Source organism: Lepidochelys kempii, chromosome 6 (assembly GCF_965140265.1).
Source record: "Lepidochelys kempii isolate rLepKem1 chromosome 6, rLepKem1.hap2, whole genome shotgun sequence".
Lineage (NCBI taxonomy): Eukaryota > Metazoa > Chordata > Testudines > Cheloniidae > Lepidochelys > Lepidochelys kempii.
The window spans coordinates 105,403,059-105,415,478 of record NC_133261.1 but is presented as its reverse complement, the minus strand read 5'-3'; the positions used below and the strand labels follow the sequence as shown (position 1 = coordinate 105,415,478).

General features: G+C 39.2%; 1 protein-coding gene across 3 annotated transcripts in view; it reads right to left on the bottom strand.

The window, feature by feature from the left end:
- The window catches only part of PPP4R4 (protein phosphatase 4 regulatory subunit 4), a 119,302-nt gene that overhangs the window by 80,854 nt on the left and 26,028 nt on the right, over nucleotides 1-12,420 (bottom strand). Inside the window, exon 1 of one of the 3 annotated variants that reach the window (XM_073349557.1) lies at nucleotides 9,969-9,986. The exons of the other annotated variants lie outside the window; for them this stretch is intronic. The gene's annotated coding sequence lies outside the window, so the exon portion shown is untranslated. Of the gene's footprint in view, nucleotides 1-9,968; nucleotides 9,987-12,420 lie in introns of those variants that run through there. 3 annotated transcript variants of the gene reach the window in all.

Below are 12,420 nucleotides of genomic sequence, written 5' to 3'. Positions count from 1 at the left end.
CTGTTATGCTGAACAAATCAAAACTTGTTTTAAATGGCTAAAAAGCCCAATCATACATAGGCACACAAAGCACACAAGCAGCTTCCTTGGGGCATGACCACAATTTGTTTGCAATGCATTTTCCTTTAATTCATAATATGAATAAATGTTTTAAAAAAGTAATGCATACAAGTCTTAATTACCTAAAATACTTTTATATACCATATCCTGTCCAGATGATCATTCTGGTAAGGGTAAAAGTTTCTTTATTTAAAAATACAAGCTGGATTAAATAAGCATCCATTTAGCAAATATAATGATCTCAATCATTTTTTTGTTTTGGTTTGAATTTATAGTTTTGTAACTGTAATTGTACAGTTTTGTTTCTAAGTGGTACCAAATGTTCCACAGAGTACTGAAGTAAGAGTCAAACTATTATTGCAGCAGTTAGAGCTGAAAAGATCTTCAAGGGTTCCACTATAATTTCTAATTTCACCTAACAACATTTAACATTTTCTGAGGAACAAACACAAATTAGTTGCTATATTCAGCTACAGACAACTAATCCAAGTTAACTCTATTCTGTTAAATGAATACCACATGCCTTTAAAAAACAGATATCTACCTGGTAAAAGTTTCTACAATAAACTGGAAACAAATTTCAGAGTGGTAGCCGTGTTAGTCTGTATCAGCAAAAATAACGAGGAGTCCTTGTGGCAGCGTAGAGACTAACAAATTTATTTGGGCATAAGCTTTCGTGGTTAGAACCCACTTCATCAGATGCATGGAGTGAAAATACAGGAGCAGGTATAAATACATGAAAGGATGAGGGTTGCTTTACAAAGTGTGAGGTCAGTCTAACAAGATATATCAATTAACAGCAGGATACCAAGGGAGGAAAAATAACTTTTGAAGTGGTAAGAGAGTGGCCCATTACAGACAGTTGACAAGAAGGTGTTCGTTACAGTAGGGAGAAATTAGTATTGGGGAAATTAAGTTTAGGTTTTGTAGTGACCCAACCACTCCCAGTCTCTGTTCAGGCCTAATCTGATGGTATCCAGTTTGCAAATTAATTCCAGTTTTGCAGCTTCACGTTGGAGTCTGTTTTTGAAGTTTTTTTTGTTGAAGAATTGCCACTTTTAGGTCTGTTATTGAGTGACCAGAGAGATTGAAGCGTTCTCCTGCTGGTTTTTGAACATATGTAATTATTGTGGTTACATTCACTGGAGTCTAGAATGTCTGCATTGAAACACTGGAACATGTTACAGCAGTGTTTCCCAAACTTGGGACGCCGCTTGTTCAGGGAAAGCCCCTGGCAGGCCCGGCCAGTTTGTTTACCTGCCGCATCCGCAGGTTCGGCCGATCGCAGCTCCCACTGCCTGCAGTTCGCTGTGCCCGGCCAATGGGGGTTGGGGAAAGTGGTGCGGGCCGAGGGACATACTGGCTGCCGCTTCCCACAGCCCCCATTTGCCAGGCACAGCGAACCGTGGCCAGTGGGAGCCGTGATTGGCTGAACCTGCGGATGCAGCAGGTAAACAAACCGGCCCGGCCCACCAGGGGTTTCCCTGAACAAGTGGTGTCCCAAGTTTGGGAAACACTGTGTTACAGGAAAGATTTTCTTTTTTCTGTGTATAGAAAACAGTATGGTGCATCAGTAGAAACATTCAAGAAGGTATTAGATGATCATCAGAATTAATTTGTTAGTGCCCAGCAAGTCAAATACATTTGTGTTACTGGCAGACAAGTCAATCGTGTCTGATCTATAACAACTTAACAAGATTCAGAGTAGCAGCCGTGTTAGTCTGTATTCGCAAAAAGAAAAGGAGTACTTGTGGCACCTTAGAGACTAACTAACTTATTTGAGCATAAGCTTTCGTGAGCTACAGCTCACTTCATCGGATGCATTCAGTGGAAAATACAGTGAGGAGATTTATATACACACAGAACATGAAAAATGGGTGTTATCATACACACTATAAGGAGAGTGATCACTTAAGATGAGCTATTACCAGCAGGAGAGTGTGTGGGGGGGGGAAGAAAATCTTTTGTAGTGATAATCAAGGTAGGTCATTTCCAGCAGTTAACAAGAATGTCTGAGGAACGGGGGGGGGCGGGGGGGGGAATAAACATGGGGAAATAGTTTTACTTTGTGTAATGACTCATCCACTCCCAGTCTCTATTCAAGCCTGGGTTAATTGTATCCAGTTTGCAAATTAATTCCAATTCATCAGTCTCTCGTTGGAGTCTGTTTTCAAAGTCTTTTTGTTGTAATATTGCGACTTTTAGGTCAGAGATCGAGTGACCAGAGAGACTGAAGTGTTCTCCGACTGGTTTATGAATGTTATAATTCTTGACATCTGATTTGTGTCCATTTATTCTTTTACATAGAGACTGTCCAGTTTGCCCAATGTACATGGCAGAGGGGCATTGCTGGCACATGGTGGCATATATCACATTGGTAGATGTGCAGATGAATGAGCCTCTGATAGTGTGGCTGATGTGATTAGACCCTATGATGGTGTCCCCTGAATAGATACGTGGACACAGTTGGCAACGGGCTTTGTTGCAAGGATAGGTTCGTGGGTTAGTGGTTCTGTGGTGTGGTGTGTGGTTGCTGGTGAATATTTGCTTCAGGTTGGGGGGCTGTCTGTAGGCAAGGATTGGCCTGTCTCCCAAGATTTGTGAGAGTGATGGGTTGTCCTTCAGGATAGGTTGTAGATCCTTGATGATGCGTTGGAGAGATTTTAGTTGGGGGCTGAAGGTGATGGCTAGTGGCGTTCTGTTATTTTCTTTGTTGGGCCTGTCCTGTAGTAGGTGACTTCTGGGTACTCTTCTGGCTCCGTCAATCTGTTTCTTCACTTCCGCAGGTGAGTACTGTAGTTGTAAGAATGCTTGATAGAGATCTTGTAGGTGTTTGTCTCTGTCTGAGGGGTTGGAGCAAATGCGGTTGTATCGTAGAGCTTGGCTGTAGACAATGGATCGTGTGGTGTGGTCTGAGTGAAAGCCGGAGGCATGTAGGTAGGAATAGCGGTCAGTAGGTTTCCGGTATAGGGTGGTGTTTATGTGACCATCGTTTATTAGCTCTGTAGTGTCCAGGAAGTGAATCTTGTGTGTGGACTGGACCAGGCTGAGGTTGATGGAGGGATGGAAATTGTTGAAATCATGGTGGAATTCCTCAAGGGCTTCTTTTCCATGGGTCCAGATGATGAAGATGTCATTAATATAGCACAAGTAGAGTAGGGGCATTAGGGGACGAGAGCTGAGGAAGCATTGTTCTAAGTCAGCCATAAAAATGTAGGCATACTGTGGGGCCATGCGGGTACCCATAGCAGTGCCGCTGATTTGAAGGTTTACATTGTCCCCAAATGTGAAATAGTTATGGGTGAGGACAAAGTCACAAAGTTCAGCCACCAGGTTTGCCATGACATTATCGGGGATACTGTTCCTGACGGCTTGTAGTCCATCTTTGTGTGGAATGTTGGTGTAGAGGGCTTCTACATCCAGAGTGGCCAGGATGGTGTTTTCAGGAAGATCACCGACGGATTGTAGTTTCCTCAGGAAGTCAGTGGTGTCTCGAAGGTAGCTGGGAGTGCTGGTAGCGTAGGGCCTGAGGAGGGAGTCTACACAGCCAGACAATCCTGCTGTTAGGGTGCCAATGCCTGAGATGATGGGGGATCCAGCAGCTTGCCAGCAAGCTTCAGCTTCAAGAGGCATTGCAGTTGTAATCAAGACAATCCACTTATGTATGGTTATCAAAGAAATCTTAATTAGGCTAGCAATCCCCAACTCATTCCCTTTGTATTGATAAGGATAAAAAATAGCTGCTAAGTGTATTTGTCTGTGGTTTACCTATGTCCTGTTAGAAGAAACCAAATTAGCTTGTAGATGCTAATTCTTTTTCATGTCTTGTAATACTATTATTACTATACTCAATTGTCTCTAGATCAAGAGGGATATTAACATTTAAGTGAAGCTTTGTAAGTAATAATGTTATTGTCCTCATGTCTCTTTGAAACTTATGATTGTGAAACATCTGTAAACGATTTTAGTAGTTTAAATGGCTCTTGCAAAGGGCATTATCTTTGAATGGCCCATTGAATAAAGATCACAGATTTTTCTTCCCAGTCCACATGGTGAAGTTGCCTGTCACTTGCCAGCAAGCTTCAGGTTCAGCTTCAGCTATAAAAAAAAGGAACCTCGGGCCTCATCCTGCATCTCTAGTCTGCTGAACTTTGAACAGGGAAAGTTTAAACTGTGGTCTAAGATCTTCCAAATATTTATTTTGAATACCCTGGAAAATAGTATGGAAAGACTTTAATACACTTTACATATAAGCTTCTTTTGGATTTAGACCTGTTGGAATAATTTCAAAGAAACTTTTCAAACCAGCATATATAACATCACTGCTATATGAACACTGAAAATCACTTGTATATGTATGATTTCTTAGCCATTAATAACTCTCTTATTTTCCTTTATTAATAATTTTAGTTAGTTTACTAAGGATTGGCTGACAGTGTGATATTTGGGTAAGATCTGAAATTCATATTGACCTGAGGGTAAGTGTCCGATATTTTGGGATAGGTATAAGTTTAAGTATGGTGAACACAGTTTTCAGTAACCCCTCACTATATTAGACTTGGTTGTCTAGATGGGAGCCATGGGCTGGAATGCCTGAAGGGGACTCTGTCTGGCTTCTTGTAGTCTACAAGTCTGTAGTCTATGGTACTACAGATTTGTTACTGGCTTGGTGAATCTAATTATAGAATAAACCACCAGTTTGGGGGATTGCCTACCGTATTCCTTGCAGTATTCCCTGAGTGTGGCATTCTCAGTGTGGCTCATGCAGTCACACAGACACATTTGGTGTAGTCTGGTTAGGACACATATTACCACAGGTTAATTGGGTTTGGATCAGAACCCCCATGCTAATCAAAATTTGATTTTGATATTGAGAGTTTTAAGGGTTAAAGCAGAGGTGGGCAAACTACGGCCTGCGGGCCACATTTGGCCCGTGGGACCTTCCTGCCCGGCCCTTGAGCTCCTGGTTGGGGAGGCTAGCCCCCGGCCCCTCCCCTACTGTCCCGCCTCCCCCGCAGCTATACCACTGCGCGGGCAGCAGGGCTGCAAGCTCCTGCGGCTCTGAGCGGCATGGTAAGGGGGCGGCAGGGGGGAGGGTGTTGGATAAGGGGCAGTCAGGGGATACGGAGCGGGGGGTGTTGGATAGGGGGTGGAGTCCCGGGGGGCGGTTTGGGGCGGGGGGGTCCTGGGAGAGGGCAGTCAGGGGACAAGGAGCAGGGGGGGCTGGATGGGTCAGAGGTTCTGAGGGGGGCAGTAAGGGGGTGGCAAGTGGGAGGGGGCAAATAGGGGGCGGGGAGCAGGCTGTTTGGGGAGGCACAGCCTTCCCTACCTGGCCCTCCATACAATTTCACACCCCAATGTGGCACTGGGGCCAAAAAGTTTGCCCACCCCTGGGTTAAAGATTAGTTACAATGAGTGAGCCATGAACATATGAGGGTCTTGACAGAAAAGCCCTTGAAGATTTGTGCTTACAAAGGGAGTTATCCTTTAAGAAGAAAGCCCCAGATCAAGAACTGAAAAATTTGCTCAGGGACAGTGACATTGCTGAGATGGAAAAGCAGGAGTATAGGAGATGCATGGAACAGCAGGATGCACTGCTGAGGAAAAGGCTCAACGCAGGCAAATGGATGCACCAAGGGTAATTCTAGATTCAAGTAAAACTCAGAAGAAATGTATTGTGGCTCAACAGAGTGATATTTAATTAAAGCAGGCCAGGGCTAATGCACAGAATAATGCCCCCAACTGTGGAAGGATGGGTAAGATCTTTTGTGAAAGAGGGAATATTATTTAGTCGGGCTATCAAGTGACGAAAAATAATTAATCACACAATTAATTGCACTGTTAAACAATAATAGAATACCATTTATTTAAATATTTTAATGTCTTCTACATTTTCAAATATATTGATTTCTATTACAACACAGAATACAAAGTGTACAGTGCTCACTTTCTATTCTTATTTTTGATTACAAATATTTGAACTGTAAAAATGATAAAGGAAATAGTATTTTTTCAATTCACCTAATACAAGTACTGTAGTGCAATCTCTTTATCATGAAAGTTCAACTTACAAATGTAGAATTATGTACAAAAATAACTGCCTTCAAAAATAAAACAATGTAAAATTTTAGAGCCTACGAAGTCCACTCAGTCTACTTCTTTGTCAGCTAATTGCTCAGACAAACAAGTTTGTTTATATTTGCTGCCCACTTCTTGTTTACAATGTCAGCTGAAAGAGAGATCAGGCATTCACATGGCACTGTTGTAGCTGGCGTCACAAGATATTTACATGCCAGATACGCTAAAGATTCATATGTGCCTTCATTCTTCAACCACCATTCCAGAGGACATGCTGATGACGGGTTCTGCTCGATAACAATCCAAAGCAGTGAAGATCTATGTCCGTTCATTTTCATTATCTGAGTTAGATGCCACCAGCAGAAGGTTGTTTTTCTTTTTGATGGTTTGGGTTCTGTAGTTTCCACATCAGAGTGTTGCTCTTTTAAGACTTCTGAAAGCATGCTCCACACCTTGTCCCTCTCAGATTTTGGAAGGCACTTCAGGTTCTTAAACCTTGGGTCAAGTGCTGTTGCTATCTTTAGAAATCTCACATTGGTACCTTCTTTGAATTTTGTCAAATCTGTAGTGAAAGTGTTCTTAAAATGAACAACATGTGCTGGGTCATCATCCAAGACTGCTATAACATGAAATATATAGCAGAATGATACTAAAACAGAGCAGGGAACATACAATTCTCCCTCAAGGAGTCCAGTCACAAATTTAATTAACGCATTATTTTTTTAAATGAGAGTCATCAGCATGGAAGTATATCCTCTGGAATGGTGGCTGAAGCATGAAGGGGCATACGAATGTTTAGCATATCTGGCATGTAAATACCTTGCAATGCTGGCTACAAATGTGCCATGCAAATGCCTGTTCTCACTTTCTGGTGACATTATAAATAAGAAGGGCAGCATTATCTCCTGTAAATGTAAACAAACTTGCTTGTCTGAGCGATTGGCTGAACAAGAAGTAGGACTGAATGGACTTGTAGGCTTTACATTGTTTTGCTTTTGAGTGCAGTTATGTAACAAAAAAAATTTCTACTTTTGTAAGTTGCACTTTCACGACAAAGAGAATGCACTATAGCACTTGTATGAAGTGAACTGAAAAATACTATTTCTTTTCTCTATCATTTTTACAGTGCAAATATTTATAATCAAAAATATATACTTTGATGTCAATTACAACACAGAATACAATATATATGAAAATGTAGAAAAACAGCCAAAATACTTAATAAATTTCAATTGATATTCTATTCTTTAACAGTGCAATTAAAACTATGATTAATCACGACTAATTTTTTTATTCACGATTAATTTTTTTTGAGTTGATTGCATGAGTTAACTGTGATTAATCAACAGCCCTATTATTTAGGGAAAAAGAGGATTCCTGATGAAGTGTGTCAGCAAATAGTTAAACCTTAAGGATATAGGAGAGATCTGCTCCAGTTAGCCCACGACGACGGACCATTTTGCAGGTCATTTGGGAATAGAAAGAACATGTGACAGGTTGAAGCAAAACTCCCATTGGCCACTTATGTATGACTCAGTGAGGGCCTACTGTAGGAGCTGTGACTTGTGTCAGAAACGCAAAGGATTTAAGGGACCTAGAAAAGTATCCTTGCAGCCTTTACCCATTAAAGGAGAGGCATTTGCCAGAGTGTCTGCAGATATTGTTGGACCTAAACCTTCCAGGAATGCAAAGAAATATATTCTTGTGGTAGTAGATTTTGCTACTAGGTATCCTAAGGCATAGCATTGTCTAACTTTGAAGCTGAGACCATGGCCACAGCTTTGTTCACTATCTTTAGCAAAGTAAGCTTTCTCAAAGAAATTTTAACAGACTGTGGTACTAATTTTATATCTGTAGTTTTTGAGATGTTATGGGAGTTGTGTGGGGTAAAGCATTTGAAAGCTGCACTCTACCACCCTGAAATTAGTGGACTTGTAGAAAGGTTCAATGGAACTCTAAAAGCTATGCTTAGAATGCATGTTTCCAGGCATGAGGGTGACTGGGATGTGTTGCTCCCATATTTACTGTTCACGTATAGCGTACCCCAACAATCCACAGGGTTTGCTCCCTTTGATCTCTTGTATGGGAGGCAGGTCAGGGGACTCTTAGATTTGATCTAAGAAAAGGAGTACTAATGGCACCTTAGAGACTAACAAATTTATGTGAGCATAAGTTTTCGTGAGCTACAGCTCAATTCATCGGATGCATGCAGTGGAAAATGCAGTAGGGAGATTTTATATACACAGAGAACATGAAACAATGGGCGTTACCATACACACTGTAACGAGAGTGATCAGATAAGGGGAGGTATTACCAGCAGGAGAGAAAAAAAACCTTTTGTAGTTATAGTCAAGGTGGGCCATTTCCAGCAGGTTTCAGAGTAGCAGATGTGTTAGTCTGTATTCGCAAAAAGAAAGGGAGTACTTGTGCCACCTTAGAGACTAACAAATTTATTTGAGCACAAGCTTTCGTGAGCTACAGCTCACTTCAGTTTACAAGAATGTGTGAGGAACAGTGGGGTGGGGGAGGAATAAACATGGGGAAATAGTTTTACTTTGTGTAATGACACATCCACTCCTAGTCTTTTCTCAAGCCTAATTTAATGGTGTTCAGTTTGCAAATTAATTCCCATTCAGTAGTCTCTCGTTGGAGTCTGTTTTTGAAGTTTTTTTGTTTTAATATTGCGACTTTACCTCCATTATGTCACTTTCCTCTCACAGCAGCAGGCTTAAGAATGTTGATTGTAATTTAAAACTTTATTTTACAATATTCATTTTTATTATTTTTTTCATCTTCTGATCTTTCAGAATACCACATTGAAATACAAACAAAGCACACTGAAATTCCAGAACATGACTACTGTATAGACTAGAATATTAATTAAAATGTTATCAAATTAAAGGTTGACAATTAATCTTCAGAACAACAGACTGTTTTATTGACATCTAGAAACTGTTTTGGAGCCAAATTAGTCCAAACTCTAATAGAAATAGTTTGACAAATAAGATATAGAAAAATAACATACATGAAAAAGATTTTGCACGTTGGCTATCCAACTCTTCTCCTTTTCTCATCCTCTCTCATTCCCTCTTTCTTTCTACCCTATCTCAAGAATATAGACTGTAATTTTACCAAGAATGCAACTACAGTTTACAATAACATCCAACTTGAGAAGTGCATTAATATTTTGGGTTTTTTTAATACATCTATTAAGATAACTAGGCTACTTCCCTAACTGAAATTAGGATGACATTCTTAAAAGTATTACAACCCATTTGTATGGCTAATTATCATATCACTTTTAAATACACGATGCTCCAGTAGAAGGCAGGAGGTCTCATTAAGTGTCTCATCTGCACAAGTGTTCCCTGGTTTAAAAACATTGTCCACAAACACAGTTATGTTAGTCAGTTTCAACACTCACAGCTATATCCAAATCTTTTTCTTAAAACCTTCAAAATTAGGGTGAACTAGATTAGAGAACAGAAAATTTAAAATGACAATTTAAGTACAATTTTACAAAGTTTCCAAAACATGTTTTTAAACCTTTATTTAAAACTGAATGAAAGGATGTTATTAACTCAGTTACCATGAATAGGTTTACATTAAATGATTAGTTATTTTGTGATGGACGTGGTTTATTGCTTTGTTGTTGTTTTTGAAAAATCAAACATCAATATTTCATTATTTTATTTCAAGCAATAACACTAATGTGTCTAATGTTGATTATGTGTGTGTTAGTGATTTGTTTAATAATTCTTCGAAGGCTCACATGCTAATCACATTACTTGCACAATTCCAACAAAATCTTAGAGAAACAAAGGCATTACCTGGCTGAAGGACAGTGATTTGCTTCCTGAAATTCAGCAAAATGGAATTTAACTGTACATCTTAATCAACAGATACTATGACAAAATACCATCAGCTTTGTGAATAAGAAACTTAAAGAAAAGGAGTGCCTTCCCCTTTAAATGAGAACTACTCACAGTGACTGGCTTACTGCCAATTCAGAATTTGGAGCTGGAGGCATTTCAACACCTCCACACAGCCTGTAATTTTCCAGCTGTGGGAGATTTTTCTTATATTACTACTGAAGCAGTAGCATTGTGGAGTCTTCTCTTTAGCTACTCAGGTCTCCAGAATTAAAGTGAATTATCTCTAAATGTTCAGATTAAAACAGTTTTAATACTGTATGATATACCAAAATAAATGCTACATAGTTATTTCCTTTAGAGGTCACAGTAAATGCAATGTTATAGAGAAATTGTTCCTCTATTAATAGCATTAACTGCAGGAAAGCTCTGCCAGAGCCCTATACTTTAAGGCAATTTAGATCACCCTTTTTTGTAAGCAAATTTCATGCAGACAATATCATTTATGGACAAAAATTCAGAAATAAATCTTTGGGTATTTTTCCCATCTTTCTTCAGTTTGTAACCATGGACATATTCACAACATTGTGGGTCAAATTTTCAAAAAAAACTCTCTAAATTTGCATCTTCAAAAATATAATGTTGGGAACATAAACAAAAAAATCCTGTCTGCAGATTGTGCAGACAGAAAATATGGCCAAATTTAAACTTGGCACAACTGTATAACCTTATATGTATATAACATAATGTGACTGTGTGAATATTATTATTATTATTATTAGTCTGAGTTTGGAATGACATCACCAATAATGATAAAAATCTTTATATCACATCATCTGTTTTGTTTCTCTAAAATACATGGTGAAACAAAATTATAGAAAATGTTTAGAACTTGAAACTATTGTATTGTTACTACTTGGGACATGTGCAGAAGAACTTTGAATCCAATCCTGCAAGCCCACTTCACATGGAACTCCAGCTGAAGTCAACGGGAAGAACTTAAGAGACAGGGTCCTTTTTTACTGAAAAGGTTGAGAAAGTTCCTGACATTGGACAGCAAGTGATATGAAATTTTTAAAGAAGCACTTTAAGGAAAATGAACATCTAGAAGAGTCACATTATCGAAAGTCAGATCTATAACCCTTACTCATGCTGAACAGTATTTAACTACACAAGAAAATCCTATTTATGTGAGTAAGGGTTCCAGAATCTAGCCCTAAATAAGAAAGAAAATAAGAAAATCAAAATTACCTAGGAAGCTTATTAATAATTGGTGGATTACCATTGTATACTGCAGATGACCAGTACATCCTTCACCATGTCCTGTACTAAATGCTAAGAAATTGAAGCCAGAATATATTCATATATTTATAGTTCACAAAAATCAAAACAAAATCAACATTTAACTCACACTTCTCCTCTGACTCCCCCAAATGTGAACGTTAATAATAAAAAAAAGGTAATCACCCATCACCAAATGCATTGCTTTTTAAAAAGTAAGACAACCTCTTCTGGGTCTCCATGTATTTTCTGTGTTATCTATTTGAGGCCAGATGCTACAAACACTTTCTACTGGACATGACAAATAACTGCTTTTAACTTGAGTAGTCCCACTGAAATTATAGTCTACACTCAGTACTAAGTGTTTCCAGGTTTGGACCTTTACTGTGTAAGCTCCTCAGGGCACAAAACATGTTTTCTTTGGTGTCTTGAATGGTGTTGAGTACAATGTTGGTGTTTAACAAAAAACAAACAGCAAACCTGGGCATAACATAAAGGCAATAAAGTCCTTAGAGAAACTAAATGCACCTGTTATCTAGAAAATTAACATCGTAACTATTAAATATTTATATCTATTAATACAGTACTAATAAACATCAACCCCTGTAGATATTTAGTGTGCATATGGTATTAATCTTTGGAAATTTGGGCCAGATCCTACAAATCTTTCCTACAGGGAGTAGTCCTCTCTCACATGAGAGAAGGTTTGCAGCAATCAGTCCTATATTAACTGTATTGTTAATTTTTTAAAATATTCTTAAAGTACATTCAGAAAAAAATTTTTAAAATGAAGAGTCCGATAGTCCCTGACCCTCATTCAGGTACATGTGTCTCTGGAAGGAGGACGGGTGCAAAACCTTCTCTCTCTTGGGCATCATGCGAAGGCCAAGAACTACTCCCCATATGCTCCCCAAGAGGTACATATTACCTGAAAGCAGAAAGATAGATAAAGTGAGGGCAGGTCCATGACCCTACCTCTTCTCTGCACTGGTCTGAAGAGTGTGGTGCATTCTGCTCTGTGCTACATACCAGAGAATGATGAGGCACAATGTCTCCCCAAGCTCATACTCAGCCAGTGCAACTGCATACTGTCCCTTACTTAGGACTGTGGCTAAATGCCACAATCTAG